The following is an 18,635-nucleotide window of genomic DNA, read 5'->3' as shown; positions in this document are numbered from 1 at the left end:
GGAACTGGACGAGCAATTTTATGGTCTTATGGTCTGTCTTTTTCAAAATCCGAAAGTTCCAAAACCCGAAATATGCCTGGTTCCAAGGATTTTGGATAAAGTGTCTTGTACCTGTACCTTAAATGGATCTACAGCAGCTTTTTAGCTGTTAAGATTCAGTGATTGAAGGAATAAAGTAATTAATGGAAATGTTATATATATTGTTTTGTTTTATTGTGTTTTATACTGGTTTTTGGTGGTGTTTTTTAAATCTTATCATCGTTCCCCTCCTTTACAAAGCCACGCTGGCATTTTTAGTGCGGGCCACCGCGGTAACAGCTCAAATGCTCATAGAATTCCTATGAGCATCTGAGCTGTTACTGCTGCAGCCAATGCTAAAAACGCTAGTGCAGCTTTGTAAAGGAGGGGATCTGTTTGTTTTTGGTTTTTTAAAATTTATTTATCATTTTCAAGTTTACAAATCAAGTATCACTTGTACAGAAAGATAAAGATAAGCCAGTAAGGTAATAAAATATTCATTCAAACATCTCAGACAACAATAATAAGAAAATCATTATGGCTTAACTTCAGCTCAAGTCCACATATGGCGATTCAAGGTATACATAGTGGAAAATTAAAGAAACATTAACAAACTAAATTGCTATATAAAGAAGAAACAGACTCTTTAGACTAAGACAGGATAACAAATAATCAATTTGCCCTCATAATTCCCCTTAAGCCTGAGGCGCTGTAGACAAGAATGTTGTCAGCTGGCTTGTGTCAAAGAAAACATATTTTTTCATACGATATTGTATCACACATTTACATGGATGTCAAAGAAAAAAGGTCGCTCTCAAAGCTATAACCACTGGTTTTAAAAGAAGAAATTTGCATCTCCTTTTTTGAATATCTTGAGCCAGATCCAGGAAAATCAATATTTTAAGTCCTATAATTTTTTTTGTCTATTTTTAAAGAAAAGCCTAAGCAACCAGTTTTTATCTAGTGCTAAGGCAACAGTGTCGCAGGGTAGTCATTTCTATATCGGTAAGTTCCAATATTGCTGTAACATCAAGTGGTTGCTGGTTCCTTTCTTGTAATCGTTGTTGTTCATCTCTTTTGATAGGTAAATAGTAAGCTTGAGTGAGTGGTGGCAACATATCTTCAGAAATTTCCAAAATTTCCATCATATAACGTTTCACTATATCTCTTAGAGATATTGTTGCAACCCTTAGAAAATTTATTAATCCTTCTCAAATTGGTGTTATCCTTAATTAATACTTCTCTAATCTGTTTAGAAACTTTCAGTTCTTGGTAGATATTTTCTAGGGAACTTTTTGTCATCAAATTCAACCTTCAAATTTCCCACCACAGTCTCTTGGGCTTTAAGTCTTTCTTCCAACTGATTTAGTTTGGGTTTAACTGATTTTGCCAAGTCTGCCACCAGATCCCAAAGGGATCCCATGGTTACCTCTCTGGGTTTTTCAATAACGGAAACATTTGCAAAGTGAAAAGTCTCACCAGTTGATGTCCCCTCTTGGACAGCCTTATTCAGGTTCAAATTTACCCCTGCAGTTGTTGGACTCTCAGTCTCCTCCAAACTCTCCTGTGAATGGGAGTTTGTCTCCATTCTCTCCTCTCTGTGGCCTCCGAGGGAGAGTACTGCCCATGCTCCGGAAGCACTCCTCTCTTGGGGAGCTGGTAATCTGAGGAGGAGGGGGAGGTGCTCTGGCATCTGGGCTTAGTGTTGTCTCCAAGCCCAAGGAGATCGTTTCTGTTCCGCCCCTCCGGTGCATCTCCAGCGGGTCTCTCGACACCCGGGGTGTCTCCTGCATACAACGAAGGAGATCCCCGATATTGCCGAAGACCACTGCTCCGGACTGCTGCGAGGCTCCAACGGCACAAAAGTTGTAAGGGGTAAAACTCGACGGCGTACTGCTCAGCCAGCTGGGTCTGCGGCTATCTTGGATCTCCCTTTCCTCTTAAGTCCCTTGTTTTGTTTTGTAATCCACCTAGGTATAAGCAGAATATAATTTTTTAAAATAAATATAGAACATTACTTGAGGCAAAATGGTTTGTTTAAGCTGAACTGCTGTGCTGTTTGGTTCTGTACTGTATATTACTCAAAGAAATCTCCAGGGAGGCTGCATTATAAGAACTGCGTCTACTATCATTAACATTTTGCACTTCCTGGCTGCCAATTTAATTGCCTTGTATTATGCTATTGTACTCTTCGCCATCTTGGGATTTGCAGCAAAATCCAATAATTATTTTTTTCTCAGTTCCTTACAAGACTGTCATGTTCTTTATCCTTTATGGCTAAGTATTATTAAAGTAATTCTCTTCCCATTTTTTCTAATTAAACTGCAAGCAAATGAAGATCAGATTGATCTAATTTGCAGAGAGCTCTTTTTTGTTTTCTTCAGATAGTTAATGGCTAACCATCTTCAGGTATACTGTTTCCATTCAATTTCTCTATTTTGTATTTAAGATTACCTATATCAGAACCCTATGGGATCAATATTCAACAAGGGGAAGAAGTATTTCCAGCCAGCACTGTATTTTTATGAACTGCAATGATGAGTGTGTATGTTGGGGGGGGGGGGGGGGGGAGAACAGTTAAACTAGATCTTTTTAAAACAGTTTTGCTTAATCAATAGAACCTATTGGGGAGGGTCTGTCTTTGTTCGTTCACACACAGCTCATTGATTTTGCATGCACAATCAAATAGATGTGTATGGACTAAGCAAGAAATGGAAGGAAGAAGCTGTGAGCAGCGGGTAGCAAGGAAGCGAGACACTGCTACTAAACAGGACCCAAACCGCAATGTGCAGGAGCAAGGTGCTGATTGTGTGTGGGGGGAGGGGGCTTGGGGGGGAGGCTGGTGGCACAGAAGATGAGGCAAGCCATAGCTGCAGTGAAGAAATAAAGTAATTAAAGGAAAAAAGCAGGAGGGAGAAGAAATGCAAGGAAAATGAGTTCTAGGGAAGAAGGGACAGTTAGGGATGAAAAAAATGGAGAGGAAAGGGGAGAGATCTTGTAAGATGCGGCATGGAAGGAAGGGAGAGCATGCAGTGTGGACAGACAGGGAAAAAAAGCAAGGTAGAAAAAAGGTGCAACAATGGCAAGGAAGAGAACCGGAGAGTGGAAGGGGTGGGAGAAGCAGGTAGGAGGACAGGAGAGAATGGAATAGGATGGGAAGCCTAAATTCCTATAGCCATAGATGCATCCTCCCAACAAACACACATCCCCCCTCTACTCTCCTGATATGCAACCAACAGATAAACAGCTAAACTCTCCCCATAGTGTTAATAAACAGTATGTACCACTGCACATGCATACACATATAGTAACATAGGAAATGACTAGACCTAAACGGTCCATCCAGTCTGCCCAACAATCACACTAATAATTAAATTGTTTTTCTTTGGCATTTCTGGGACGTAAACCATAGATGTCCACCCAGCACTATCCTAGATTACAACTAGAGAATGACACGGTGACAAAATTCATCACCGTTCCCGTCCCCGCGGATAACCGCAGGAAACCATCTTCATGTCATTCTTTAAGGAGAGAGGGAAGAATCAGAGTATGAATAGCCACAACCACTGACCCGCAAGCTTTGCTTTGAAGAATGCTGGTGTAGAAGGACTGAGGTTGAAACAGACACTACAGAATGACAGTCTCTGGTATCCAGAGCAGATATTGTGATGTCATAATGCCTCATTCCACCAGTGCCTAAGAGCCAATCACATCAGTGATGTCACAATGGCTTCATTATCCTTGGCTCACATAAGAATCAGAGTATGAATGGCCACAACCACTGACCCACAAGCTTTGCTTTGAAGAATGCTGGTGTAGAAGGACCGAGGTTGAAATAGACACTAGAAAATGACATGGGATTATTTCCTGCGGTTATCTGCGGGGATGGGAACGGTGATGAATTTTGTCACCTTGTCATTCTCTAATAGGAAATGACTAGACCAGAACGGTCCATCCAGTCTGCCCGACAGTCACACTAATAATTAAATTGGTTTTCTTTGGCATTTCTAGGACGTAAACCATAGATGTCCACCCAGCACTATCCTTAGATTCCAACTACTGGAGTTGCTGTTGAAGCCTACTCCAGCCTATCCAAATCATCTTGTCATTTGCGGGACACAGACTGAAAAAGTTGGCCAGGTACTGTCATGATATTCCAAATTACTGAAGTTTCTATCAAAGCTCTCTCTAGCCCATCTTAAACCGAATTACTATATACAGGACAAAGACTGTGCAAATCATCAGTCACTACACACACCCCATGTAGGGTTACCAGATTTTACTCCTGTACAATCCGCACCCATAGCCCCACCCCCCCAAGTCCGGCCAGTTCCATCCTGCCCATTATGCCCAAGTCATGTTCATTTCCACCCAGCCCTGCCCACCTCAACCTATTCTCATCCTTGGGACTGCGTCAGGAGGGCATCTGCACACGCGCGGATGCAATGCAATGACATCACACGTATGCACGTGATGTCACCGCATTGCATCCGCGGATGCCCTCCTGATGCGGTCCCGAGGTGGAAGTTTTTCAAAACCCGGACATCTGGTAACCCTAACCCCATGCCCACTCCCCACATATCCCCTTACTGAGACATACTTTGCCATGGCTGTTCCTTGCACATCTCCCACACAGACATACTTGAGCCTGCAAATAGAGGAAAAAGGAAGTGTACCGTTACTGTCCCGTCAATTGAGCGCAGGACAAAAGTGCTCCGACAATCGCGTGCAGGATGTATGTGCGCTGCCGGTCCCACCGCTTTAAACCCATAAAGTTAGCACTGTGAGGGGGGGACCCCCTCAATACACTGAAAAACTCCCAAACTCTGAAAACTGAACAGAAAACGGAAGTTTTCAGTGTGCTTGGGGGAAGGGGGGTTTCACCCCTCCAAAATCCCCCCCCCCAACAGGAGCACGAGGACTTCTACATGTACTGGGGGGGCTTCCCCCAACCCCCCCCCCCCCCTCACAGCAGTAACATTACCGGTTTAAAGTGGTGGGACCAGAGGTGCACATACATCCTGCGTGCAATTGACGCGCCAATGTCCGGTGCGCTTTAGTTACGAAACCGGTAACCCTAACCACTGTGTCATACGGGAAGTGCACACTTTTTAACAAGGTTCTAGTGCTGAGAGCTGGAAGAGAGGATAAGAGGATTCAGCCAGGGAGAGAATTTTCACTAGATTATCACTTCCTCCCCCCAAAAGCAAACAGAATTTTTTAAAAGCAGCTAGGCAGAAGAGAAATATGGATAAGGGCTTTGGCCTCTGGGAAATAATGTTTGAAACAGTAAGAGGAAGAAAGGCAAGAACAGGGTCAGTGCAAGGGTATTAGGCACTTAGGTACACCTTATATGAATTTTTAGACCCCTAGGCTCCCCAGAATTTAATACACTCAATAATTACAATCACTCCCTCCTAAAGAATCTGTATACAATTTCTGTAAATATGTGCTGATTTTTTTTTTTTTAATTCCAGGTGGCTGTCAGGTTGCTAGGGCTGTGCATTTGTTTGAAACATGAGAAATGACAACATTTCCCATGTTTTAGATCATTTTTAACCTGAAACAGCGAAAATAAAAAACTTTGAAAGGCACCTGTTGGAAGACAGTATGCACAAGGGAGCAACAGTCGGGCCATTTCTACAAAAGACTCTTTCTTGTTGGTATAATCTTAATATTTACAACCAAATGAAGGTTTCATTTGTTAAAAAAATAACTTCTCAGATTAAAATTTGAAATTTGTATTGAATAAATTTAAACACACATATTTGAACAATTATAATTCTCCCAACAACAGGTATGCCTGGAATAAACTACCTGAGTTCATCCATCACGCCCCTTTCCTTACCTCGTTTATAAAAGCAGACTGAAAACTCACCTTTTTGATTTAGCCTTCAGTCCATAACCCTTCTCCCCTCTGCCTGGCAGATTCCATCTCCCTTAACTGTATCCCCACCCTAGCATCCTGTTTGTCTGTCTTGTCCGTTTAAATTGTAAGCTCTTTTGAGCAGGGACTGTCTCCTTTGCGTGTCTCCAGTGCTGCATACGTCTAGTAGAGCTCTCCTGATATGCCACCAACAGATAAACAGCTAAACTCTCCCCATAGTGTTAATAAACAGTATGTACCACTGGCACATACTATGTATGCAATCCTGCACACTGGCCTAACGTAGCAGTAGCAAAAGTACTTTTAAAATTATACAATAGTCTGACAAACATCTAAAGCAGGGGTAGGGAACTCCAGTCCTCGAAAGCCGTATTCCAGTTGGGTTTTCAGGATTTCCCCAATGAATATGCATTGAAAGCAGTGCATGCAAATAGATCTCATGCATATTCATTGGGGAAATCCTGAAAACCCGACTAGAATACGGTTCTCGAGGACTGGAGTTCCCTACCCCTGATCTAAAGGCTTCCAAATCTATTTAAATATATATTTTTTTAAAGTATTTTAATAGGAGCTACCTCCTTGTATTTCCTTACTAAACAGACAGCATTCCACCAGGCACAGTCAGTCAAAATAGTTTTTCCAGTTTGATAAAATTTGCTGTTATCGCTATATTCATTAATATATCAATTTAGCTTCTGTTTGTTTATTTGCAAGATATGATGCAAAGCTACAGACCATAAAACAATAAGGGGGAAATTCTGTATAGGACACTGGTTTCTGCAGCCGCCTAATAAGTGGCTGAGAATCGCACACCGGCGTCCTATACAGAATCACATCTGCCCTAATGGACAGACCCCCCAACCCCGCCTAACCGGCCCAATTCTCTAACTGGCACCCATGTCACAGATGTCAGTTAGAGAATCACGCCTGATCCCTTGCCATCAGCTGGTCATGGCAAGGGAATCCTCCTGCCGTGATCAGCTGAATGGCTGCGGCAGGGAATCCCCAAACCACCATGTGAACTCAGCCGGCAGGAAACTCTGTACTATTAAATCATATTTCAATTTCAGCTCTTTCAGACTTCTGGTGTAGTCTCTGGTTTGGGGCCTATTAGATTATTGCAATATTTTTTATTTGGGCTCCTACAAGAAAACTATTAGGAAGATGAGTTATTCAGAATACGGCAGTTCGGTTGATCTACAACTTGAAGAAACTGAACATATAACACCTTATCTTAGGAAATTGCATTGGCTTCCTGTTGAAGCGAGAATTTTTCAAATTTGCTTGTACAGTACTCTCCCGATATTTGCGGGGGTTCTGTTCCAGGAACCCCCGTGAATGTTGAAAAACCACGAACAGCAGCCGGAGCACCGGCGAGTGAAGGAAATCACTCGCGGTATGCTCCGACTGCCTCTTCCTGTACTAAGTTGGGCCTCACCAATCAGGAGCTGCTTTGACACGCGATATCTTGAGGGTCACATTGATTGCCTTGAGGTCTAGAATTGGCCTCCAGTCTTCTGAACCTTTTTTGGGTACTATGAAGTATATCGAATGTCTGCCGCAGCATGAGTCTCCTTCTGGTATGGGCTCTAAAGCTTCCAGCTCCAGCAGCCTTTGCACCGTTGCTCGGACTCTGACCACTTTTTCTGGATTCCCAGCTGGCAAATCCAGAAAGAAGTCCGGGAGGGGATGAAAGAACTCGAGCTTGTATTCCTCCTGTATAACATCCAGCACCCAGCGATCTGTAGTGATATCCAACCATGCTTCCCAATAGGCTGATAACCTCTCCCTGTTGTGTGGAGGCCCGGCTGATGGCTTGACATCATAACTGCTTATTGGGAGTGACTGTGGAGCAGGATCATGAAGATTGGGGGCACCTGCCCCCTCTGAATCTTTGCTTCGAGCTTTGAAATTATCTTTTGCCTAAAGGTCCTCAGCAGAACTGTCAATATCGTCTTAAGGCCTGAAAATTACTGCACCCTGACTCCCTAGGTGTTCGAGCTCTGCTGTCTGGTAAAGTCTTTGGCCTGCAATCCTGCACACTGGCCATAAGATAATTTTTAAGAAAGTCCTGAACTAATTGCCCTTTAAAGGGCAATTTACTCAAACTCGCCTTGGAGGAGCAGTCTCCCTGCCCACTGTCTGATCCACAGCATCTTGCAGGCGGAAATGGAATAAGCAGAAATTTTGCTCATGACTCTGAAAAGAACATACAGAGCATCAGCTACATAATCCACTCTAGACATCAGAAACTGGTGATCTGTCCTGGCCAGTGGATTGGCAAGCACTGGCAACAAAGGTGCGGCTGCTTTTAAATCCTGAGGATGCGGCTTCATGTAGCTTCTCAAGAACAAATTCCAGCCTGTGGTCCTGGGCATCTTTTAATACCACACCGCTGTCACTAGGAAGGGAAGTACGCTTAGTAACCTGTGCCACCAGGGAATTCACTTTCAGTGGAACAAAGAGCTGGCTAAATTCAGCATCCATTAGACAGAGCTTTGCCATGGCTTTGGCCTCCTGAAGGGGCCCCTGCAGGATCTCCCAATGATCTGTTAGCATTTCAGTAATGTCCTGATGAAGAGAAACATGTGGTTTGTGCTTTTGTGCTGCTCCTAAGTCCTAATCATGGAAAAACTACCACAGAGCCACTCCGCCTGCACTCAAGCCCACTGTGGACAGAGCCTGGGGTGAGTCTTGCTCCCATGAGACCGATCCCTGAGCTTCCAGACTGATAGTACAAGCTGTCCAAATGGGTGCACAGCAAGGCAGTCTGCCTCTTGGATGCAGACCTCTGATCTTAAGAGTCCATGTTCGAAAGGTTTCAGAGATGACCCTAGTTTGGTATCCTTTGCAGCACAGAAAAGTCTCACAAAATGGTAAGCAAAACCTGCATTTAATCTCTATAATAAAACCCCAAGCCGCGCATGCGCACTTCCACTTGCGTGTTCCGTATGTCCGTGGCCTGAAGAAATGCGCATGCGTGACTACAACTGCCCCACACTCGCGGCCCTGTGGGGCAGTGGCAGCAACTGAGTGGTGGAGAGCAGCCCCGCTCCGCCCGTTGACCCTCCACAAACCTCCCGGCTCCAGCGGCGTAGGCAGCACTATAAACACGCTGCTTTGCGCCCTTCTACTGCCGATTTCCTCTGCCGCGTCTCTGATGACATCGTCGGAGACAGACGCGGGAGAGGAAATCGGCAGTAGAAGGCCACGAAGCAGCGTGTTTAAAGTGCTGCCTACGCGGCTGGAGCCCGGAGGTTTGTCGGCGGTGGGAGGGTCAGGAGCAGGCAAGATCGAGCAGAACAATGGCAGTAAAAGAAGGGGGAGGGGACGAACGGAGCAGGCCAGATCGCGGTAAGAGAAGGGAAAGGGGGGTGGGGGAAAATGCTGCTACTGCTATACAGGGACTTGGAGGGGAAGGGAAATACCGCTGCTGCTTCTGTACAGGAAAAGAGGGGGGGGGATAGGAGGGAAATGCTGTTGCTGCTGCATAGGGAAGTGGGATGGAAATGCTGCTGCATAGGGAAATGGGGAAAAATGACAGACAGACAGTGGGAGGGAGGGAGACAGAAAGAAAGAAAGACACAGGGGCAGGGAGACGGACAGAAAGACAGATAGAGAAAGGGGGCCAGGGAGAGAGAGTCAGCGGGAGGGAGACAGACAGACATATATTCTAGCACCCGTTAATGTAACGGGCTTAATGACTAGATAATAAAACCCTAAGCGGCGCATGCACACTCCTACCTGCGTGTTCCGTATGTCCGTGGCCGGAAGGAGTGCGCATGTGCACCTACAACTGCCCCACACTCGCGAAGGGAGAAGATACAGAAACAAAGAAAGACTGACAGACAGCCAGGGAGAGAGACAGTAAGACAGGGGGCCAGGGAAGAGACAGAGACACACAGGGGGACAGAGACAGAAAGAAAGGGGGGCAGGGAGAGAGATAAAAAACATAAAGTAAGAAAGAAAGAAATGCCTCAGCGACCCATTGTGCTAAAAGTCTACACATCTATTCTAGCACCCGTTAATGTAACGGGCTTAAATACTAAAAATAAACTCCTACCTTCTCATTTGTACAGGTAACTGAGGAACTGAAGGCCAGCCCAGAGAGATGGGAGGGGGAGCAAAAGAATGCTAATGAGGCTCTCTACAAGAATTCTTTGGGAATAGATTATTCCTTAACCTTCGGGTAGTAGTCAATGTGTCTGTCATACTAGAAACTGGGCTTCATGAACCTTTGGTCTAACCCATTATGGTAATTCTTATTTTCTTAGTCTCTGTGTGCAAGTGAAAACCAAAAGAGAAAAATAAATACATTTCCATTTGAACTTTGCTAAATACAAAGGTATCAGAGATATACATTTCCGAAAGCAGACACACAAAAAATCAGACATCCCACAAAAGACTGAGTAAGAAAACCAAAATAAAATATGGGGGAAAAAGAGAAACAGCAATTATGGTAACAAAATATTGTATATCCAGCAGGCAAGAAATATGACAATCAGGAACAATATAGACCTGATCCAGGTGGAAATGATTTTTGCTATTGTCCCCTCTGTACGCTGTAATTTTTTTTTTAAACTTTAACTGATAAATATACTACTATTAATTATTTCTATAGCGCTATCAGACGCAAGCAGCGCTGTACAGAGTCACAAAGAGTAAGAAAACAGTCCTTTACATGTAAAATTATCCTGCTAATACAGTTATCTGAAATCATTTGATTTCATGACTGAGTTCTTCAGATAGTTGCACAACTAAAATGTCCTAAATGCTCCTGCAAGTACAGCTATGAATCTGAATACCGATACCTTTCGATCGTAAAGGAACCCCCCCCCAACAACAGATAATAACCGTTGTATGTGTATAATACACACCTACAAAGTACAGCCCCCAAACCGTGCATCTCTCCCCGAAACACTGCAACTTCTATAGCACATAAGAAAACAACACGCACGTACTACAAGCAAACTTTCTTTTAACTTCAGCTAAAGTAGCAGCCCCGCCGCTACACCGCCCAATCCCACGGCCTGCTGGCTGCAGCCAATCAGGGAAAGCTCTGTCTCTCCCCGCCCCCTTCACTCCCAAAGTATGGGGCTGGATGGGGCGGCGCTTTCTCTCCTTTGCTTGTCCTTTCCTTGATGCAGCTCCCGGCAGAAGCCAATGAGCTGCGTCCTTTCTTCTGGCGGACCAGCCTGGAGGAGGGGGTGGGAACGGAACAGCTGGGTCTCCTTTGCTTGAAAAAACATCGGGCTGTGGTGCAGTTGTTTTCTTGCCTCATCTTTTGTCGTGCGGCCCCCCCCCCCCCCCATTAGCCATGTTCTGTCACTTGCTTCCAGGTAGGAAAGGAGAGGTGAAGCGCAGCATTCTGTCGTTGCTTGGTTTTGGTATGGCGTTTACGATTGTCATGCCAATAAAGTTATGTGAATCTGTATTTGATCTGAGTGCCTGCTCCAGCGTAGAGGGGAGGAGTTTGTTCCCGCTCCTGCTTGCAGCCAATCAGTGGAGTTCTTCCTTTCCTGCTGCCTAGGGGAAGGAGAGGGGCTGAGGCCGGACGGAGCAGGGTGCTTGTTGCTTTGGTTTGATCTCAGTTCCTGTTGCTTCGTACTGCCTCAGCTTCGAGATTCGGGGCGCGGGGAGATGGTGGTGTGGAGCTTGCAGCTTGAATTTAATGCTGGTGCCTCCTGCCCTGAGGTAGGGGAATAGTGTGGGCTGTGCTAACTTATTGGGGTTGGCTATCCTCTAAAATTACAACCCAGCTTCAGATTTGATGCTCGAAAAACATTGGAAATGTGTTTTAACCATTGTTCATGTATCTGTGTTTGCAATTTACTCCTTTTTTTCTTATTTAGCAGCATGCAGTAATTTGTATACTTGCCACTGTACACTTTTGAGATGACCATGTGATAACTTTGTGTTTTAGATCCTACTACAAGTACAAGGGGGCACTCGGAGAAATTGAAAGGGGGTAGGTTTAGAACAAACGCCAGAAAGTTCTTTTTCACACAGAGGGTGGTGGATATATGGAACGCGCTACCAGAAGAAGTGATAAGCAGGAGCACGCTACAGGGCTTCAAGGAAGGTTTGGATAGGTACCTAGAGGACAAAGGGATTGAGGGGTACAGATAGGAGTAGAGGTAGGTTATAAGGATAGGATTAGAGGACTAGAGGTAAGTTACAAAATTAGTCTGGGACCACCTTTCAGGCGATAGTGCCGCCGCGTGAGCGGACCGCTGGGCAGGATGGACCTCTGGTCTGTCCCAGCGGAGGCACCTTCTTATGTTCTTAACCATAGGATTGTTTTAAAATGTTTTCCATATTTCTTTGTGAGCAGTATATGTAGTTTCATATAGTAGTATACTGTAACTTTTTTGTATTATTTAGTTTTGACATTTTCACATGATTTTTTAATTTCAGATCTGGCAACTTTTAGCATGTGTCCCTACAGCATTCTGAAAAGAAATACTGTATATATTTTTAAAAAAGTGCTGGAGTTCACCAATTTAGCCCAAAAGGTGTTTCATATGAAGCTGGTACCACTGTCAAGGAAAAAAGGCTAAGCAAAACGTCCTCAAAAGGGTCAAGAAAAAGGAAGAACAGTTATGTGAGTTTTGGAATGAAGCAGAAGAAAAGCTTGCAACTTTTGCTCTCAACCTACCATATTTTTCGTTCTATAAGATGCCCTTTTTTCCCCAAAAAAATGGGTGGAAATAAGGGTGCGTCTTATGGAGCGAATACCCCCCTCCCCTCCTTCCTTCCTTTCCTTTCCTTAATTCCTCCAGCGGTCCAGCTCTGTAGGGCAGTAGCTTTCAACCTCCTGCCTTCCCTCTGGCTGACTCTTGAACGGCAGCTGACTCTGACATTGTTGCTCGGGAGTGCAAGATAACACTTCCTCAGTATACCTGCTAATGTGATTCTCAATCCTTTCAACCCCAGTTTTGGGTGGGCCCATCGCAGAGAAATCTTGTAATAGGAAGCAGTGCTGGTTTTGTTCTCCTTGTTTAGTCACGTGGTTGATTTTCCACCTGTGCTATTGGATGGTTGGTCTTGAGGAGATTCCCGCCAAATATGAGTGATGTTGCTGGCTGCTTGCGCGCTGAGGAAAGTACGAGAGAATACGCGCATGCTGGAGGGCTGATGGGCGGTGTAACTGGCTGGAAGCAGAGCCTGGCTGGAACCTGGCCTCTGAGCAGGTTGTCGTAGCCCCGGGAAGGGACAGGAGCCCAAAGTTGGGGCTGCAGCGGTCCTCAGGAGTTAGGGGTGTGTGGGATTCGACGCAGAAGAGCTCGGCAGGTAAGATTTTCCTACCTTCACAGAGAAGGGGGATTGGATCCTTCCGGTGTGGAGGCGTTGATGAGGATGCCCTTGGCAATGCTGATTCTGGAGGTGCCATGCTGGTGACAGGTAACTTAATTATCTTTGCTTTTTATTTTTCTGTGGAGTACAGGGAGGTGTCGCACCTATGTTGGCTAGCTGTCAGTTTCTCTCTCTTCGGCTTGGTATTTTGTGGAAGCAGTGTACGGGAAGGAGGGTCTCTCTCTCTTTCTCTATTCTTATATTTGCACACCTCGGAGTTCCTGGCTTAGAGTTTTCTTGGAAGGTTTCCTGGTTTGCCTACTTTGCTTTAAATCGTTGTTAAATCTCCCGCTGCTGCCATTTGGCAACTATTCACGGAGCGGCGTGCTATGACTCTGATGCTCGGGAGTCAGCCGGAGGGAAGGACAGGAGGCTGAAAGCTCCTGCCCTACAGCGCTGGACTGCCAAAAGAACTAAAGGGGGAGGGCACTTTCTGCCTGCCTCGGGGTGGGGGCCCTGCAGGGGGGTGGGGGGCCTTACCTGCTTGTCACTAGGCCTGCCTGCTGTCCTGTCCCTGCCTGCTGTGTGCCCTGTCCCGGCCTACCACTAGAACACCAGAGGGGGGACAGGGTGCAGAGCCTGGCAGGGAGAATTTGGTTCAGAATGGTTTTTTCTTGTTTTCATCCTCTAAATATAGGGTGTGTCTTATAGAGCAAAAAATTCGGTATTTTCTTTCCTCCTCTTTGCCCTGTATACATATCACTCAGGGGAAGATTCTCAAAACCCACTGTGCCTTTAACGATGGTCTCTAAACCGGTTCCAGATGGTTTTGCCCGGAAGTATTCTACTGGCCAATTCTGAAAAGGGCTCACCATGATCTTTTCTGAGCTTCCTAGCAGACTCCAACTCTGCCATGCAAATGTATTACAATGAGGTCATTAATATTTAAACGAGCACACAGGGCAATTCTCTATTATCAACGGGTGATTCCCTAAACTCGCTGTCCTACATTTGCAGGCAAAATCTTCTGGCAGGTCTGAGCTGTTGTAGCCTTTCTTTCTGGTCACTGCCTGAACACTGATTGGCTTAGGCATTGACAGGAAAGTAAGGCTTGACAGCTCAGACCTGCCAGAAAACTTTGCCTCCTCCCCCTGACACTTCCAGCAGGAGGGATGCCCACTCCCTCCCACTGCCAAGCAACACACACACACACTGCCAAGCAACCCCTCCAACACACACCCACACCCCTCCCGGCAGCGGGAGGGATGCCCATGTCCTGCCACTGCCGTCAAACAACTCGCACACCCCCGGCAGGTGTAGTGTGATCAAAGTGGTGTGCAGTACCCTGAGCCGGTTAAGTTCTGAATATCACACTTAACTGGCTACATGTTAGCTGGATACGGAAACCCAGATATCCAGTGCTCATACCTGGAGGCTCGACATCAGATTTCTGGGTTTAGTGCTGGTAGCAGACAGCAAAATGCTGATCATCGCTGGCTGAATATCAGGTCCCTGGACTTTATTTTTGATTTGTAAATTACATTCTTAAATTTCTTGCTAACAAGGTACTTTTAAAGAGAATTATTTAACTATCTTGGTCATCTTGTGGTAAAGCACATAAGTACTTTGTGCCTGTTTACTCTTTGAAGGTTTGTTGGCGCGAGTACCTTGATAATTATATTGGTGGATGAATGAAAAAAAAAAAAAAAAAGACATTGGTGGAGCTAAAAACTGTGAATTTGTCTCTTCTCCTCTGTCCCAAATTCCCTTTGTAGTGTCAGAAGGGAGATCACTTAAGGGCTTTTTTATTAAAACTTTGTGTGTGCTAACAGACAGCGCATGGTAGATGCTGCTCATCCTTTTTGGGCACTTGGCATTTGCTATTGTCTGTTACCGCATGCTAAGCTTTACACTTCCCCCTCCCTATTCGCGGTTTCGATGTTCGCGGTTTCGATTATCTGTGGTCTATCCCCTGGCTGCCCCCCTGAGAATCGCTCATTGGCATTGGAAAAAAAAAATGGCCCCAGGACTTGGAGGGAGGCGATCAGAGACGGCCGGGGGGGAGACAGGAGAATGTGGAGACAGGAGAATGTGGTTGTAATACGGTATTAGTGAGTTCTAAGGAAATTGACTCCACTTGCTATAATGAGCATATTGGAGACTCTAGTGTTATTTCTGTTCTGATTCATTATTCTTTTTTTAATAAAGCAGACTTGACATAAAATGTGTTTTTATCAGTGTATCATTGCTGAGTGTGAAAACTTAAAAGCTATAGTTATTTACCAGGAATTTACTCTATTAAGGAAAAATAGCAAAGTTTAAGAAAAGCGGAGCTTTATGTAATCAGTGGCTTGGAAGGACCCCGGGATGGGCTTTAACAATTTTTCTGATCAAGCACAATCAAATTCATGGGGGAAAACATTTTCCAACTTTAGGTTTTTCTGGGCAACCCTAGCGTTGGAGTACGGAGCTTCCTAATGTACCAGTAGCAGAGCAGTTGGCTCTTGTTTGTGATCAAACAAGGATGTATAATCAAATTCATGGGGGAAAACATTTTCCAACTTTAGGTTTTTCTGGGCAACCCTAGCGTTGGAGTACGGAGCTTCCTAATGTACCAGTAGCAGAGCAGTTGGCTCTTGTTTGTGATCAAACAAGGATGTATAATCAAATTCATGGGGGAAAACATTTTCCAACTTTAGGTTTTTCTGGGCAACCCTAGCGTTGGAGTACGGAGCTTCCTAATGTACCAGTAGCAGAGCAGTTGGCTCTTGTTTGTGATCAAACAAGGATGTATAATCAAATTCATGGGGGAAAACATTTTCCAACTTTAGGTTTTTCTGGGCAACCCTAGCGTTGGAGTACGGAGCTTCCTAATGTACCAGTAGCAGAGCAGTTGGCTCTTGTTTGTGATCAAACAAGGATGTATAGGCATTACTGCTCTGTGAGCCTCAAATTTATGTTTTCTGTTACAGCACTTCAAGTGCAGAGTCTGCTTGGTTTTAAAAATGTCTTGCCCAGTTAGCTGTAAGCCACTTTTGCCAAGTTAAGGAGCTGATGCAGAAAGCTGTGCACTGGAGCCAAGGTTCTGTGCCAAGGGCAGCTACTACTGTGTGCATATCGAGCAATCTGACAGTGTCAGCAGACGTCTTTGCATGTGCTGGAGTTATCCTGCAGATGAATATCAGCCTTGCAAAAATTCCTTGCAATGAAAATTTTTGTGATGCCGATATTGATATGCAGAACAGTGTTCCAGTACTTCTGCATCTCGTGTTGTGTCTTGAAAGTTGCAGGTACTGTTATGCTCTCAGCAAAAAAGGAAAAACTAGCATTAAATCCTTGTTTCTTATTTTTTCAGACCTTCTATGTCTCCTCAGACCCAGTGTTCAAGTTCTGGCATTGTGTTTGCCTTAGTCACCTGTGTACTTCCTCTGCACTGGGGCCAAGTAACAGTCTCGCTGCTATTCATAGTAATATGCTGTGTGCCAGCATCCAGTGTGCAGCTTCATGCAGGAATAGCTTCTGTGGAAGATTGCCGATTACCTCTGCTGAATATTCACAGTTAGCAGCTAGCTGCTAACCAGTTATTGGCTGTCTAAATTTAGTGGGCAAATCAAACCATATACTTAGCGGTCCTATTGGCTATTGTTGAATATTCACTTATCCTGTTAAGTTAGAGCCAGCTATAACATAAACATTTTTATCATTGGGAGCAACTTTTTTCTTAAAATTTCCTGCTAAATGTATGATTACTTATTTAAATATGTCATATGCCTTTTTTGAACCTGATCAGTTAGAAAGATTCCTCATAGATAGGGAAACGGGTGTTCAAACTAAAACTTAAAATAGAGATATACAGGCTTTTTAAAATTTTATTTGTTGATTATGTATGTTCAATAATGACCTCTTTCTCTTCCTTGATGTGGACTCATATTGCTTTAGAATACTGTATGTATTGTAATTGTTATATTTAAATAAATTTTAAAAAAGAAACATGATGGCAGATAAAGGCCAAATGGCCCGTCCATTCTGCCCATCCGCAGTAACGATTATCTCTTCCTCCCTCTAAGAGATCCCAAATTCCTGTCCCACGCTTTCTTAAATTCAAACCCAGTCTCTGTCTCCACCACCTCTTCCGGGAGACTGTTCTACGCTTCTACCACTCTTTCTGTAAAAAAAGAATGTATTTCCTTAGATTATTCTTGAGCCTATCGCCTCTTAACTTCATCCCATGCCCTCTCATTCCAGATATTCAATGCTTGTCACTGGACACAGCCTGGCATTGAATGTCGGGGCTGAATGCCAGCATCAGGCAGATAGCATGCTGCTTGACACCGGCTGAAAATTACCAGGACAGAATGTAGACTTTTCTTCCAAAAGTTTAATAACCAGTACCTTTTAGGGCAAAATAAACCAACTTTTTTTTTTTTTTTTTTTTTGAAACTGTCTTTATTAGCAATTGCATCTTTCTTTTTTGTTGTTGCTTATAAAATATTACAGTAAGGGCTCATTTTACTATGGTGCGCTAGCGTTTTTAGCACACGCACCGGATTAGCGCGTGCTACCCAAAAAACTACTGCCTGCTCAAGAGGAGGCGCTAAAACCGCTAGCGCGCCTTTGTAAAAGGAGCCCTAAGTGTTTGTTAGCGTTTTGAAGAGAGACAGAATAAAGCAACTTCACATGACTTGATTTTTTTTTTTTTAATTTCTTTAACCCTAGGTGCTGCATACTGTTGATCATCAGGTAGGATCATTTCATAACAATCTACGGCTCGGTTGATCCCCTGCACCACAAGACAACGAACATAGATTCTGACCGCTACTGGATGAGGCGCTGCCCTAAGACCTGAGATAGAAGGTGGGTGAAGAAGCAGGCAAAGATCTGGTTTACTTAGTTTACTAAAGAGAGCACAGCATTATCGTGCTGATGCCATGCAGACCTGGGCAGAAATGAGTGACCGGGGGGGAGGGTTGCGGAAGGATGGGATTGGGGGAGGAACGACAACATTGATTTATTTAATTGTATACTTTTATGCCACCAATCCCAGTACAAACTGATTAAGGTGGATTACAGGGAAAAAAGAAATACCCGCAGTCACTTATAAAGCAAAACTAAAAACATGAAGAAAACCCACCCCAAAACAAAATGCATCAATGTCGGAGCAGATGCCTTTCTTAGATATCCTCCCCCCACACCCAAACAAAAGTAACCCAGAACTTGACAGTCCTTCTCAACCTTAAGAGAAACGGAATCTATTTCAGAAAAACAGGGAATAACTATCCAGACAGCTCTTTTATACATTATCATTGGCTATATCTTCAGTCAAAGCTTTTAGTGATTTTCTTAGTTTAATCAATGCCTTCATTTTAAGCATATCTCACTGTCAGGCAGTACTCATCTTTTATTTATTTTTTATTTATTCAATTTTCTATACCGT

At 44.3% G+C, this 18,635-nt stretch overlaps 2 long non-coding RNA genes across 2 annotated transcripts; one reads left to right on the top strand and one right to left on the bottom strand.

Moving 5' to 3' along the window:
• Positions 1-499: 499 nt before the first annotated feature.
• Positions 500-11,224, bottom strand: LOC117356519. Its single transcript, XR_004538659.1, has 2 exons — positions 10,783-11,224; positions 500-1,988 (listed from the first exon to the last, which is right to left on the bottom strand). It is a non-coding gene; the product is annotated as an uncharacterized LOC117356519 (long non-coding RNA).
• Positions 11,225-11,374: 150 nt separating this feature from the next.
• On the top strand, positions 11,375-18,072 carry LOC117356518. The gene is made up of 3 exons (XR_004538658.1): positions 11,375-11,599; positions 12,323-12,509; positions 17,918-18,072. It is a non-coding gene; the product is annotated as an uncharacterized LOC117356518 (long non-coding RNA).
• Positions 18,073-18,635: the final 563 nt, after the last annotated feature.

This window comes from Geotrypetes seraphini, chromosome 3 (assembly GCF_902459505.1).
Source record: "Geotrypetes seraphini chromosome 3, aGeoSer1.1, whole genome shotgun sequence".
Classification (NCBI taxonomy): Eukaryota; Metazoa; Chordata; class Amphibia; order Gymnophiona; family Dermophiidae; genus Geotrypetes; species Geotrypetes seraphini.
Note: the sequence above shows the minus strand (reverse complement) of the source record. Positions and strands in the feature narration are given on the sequence as shown.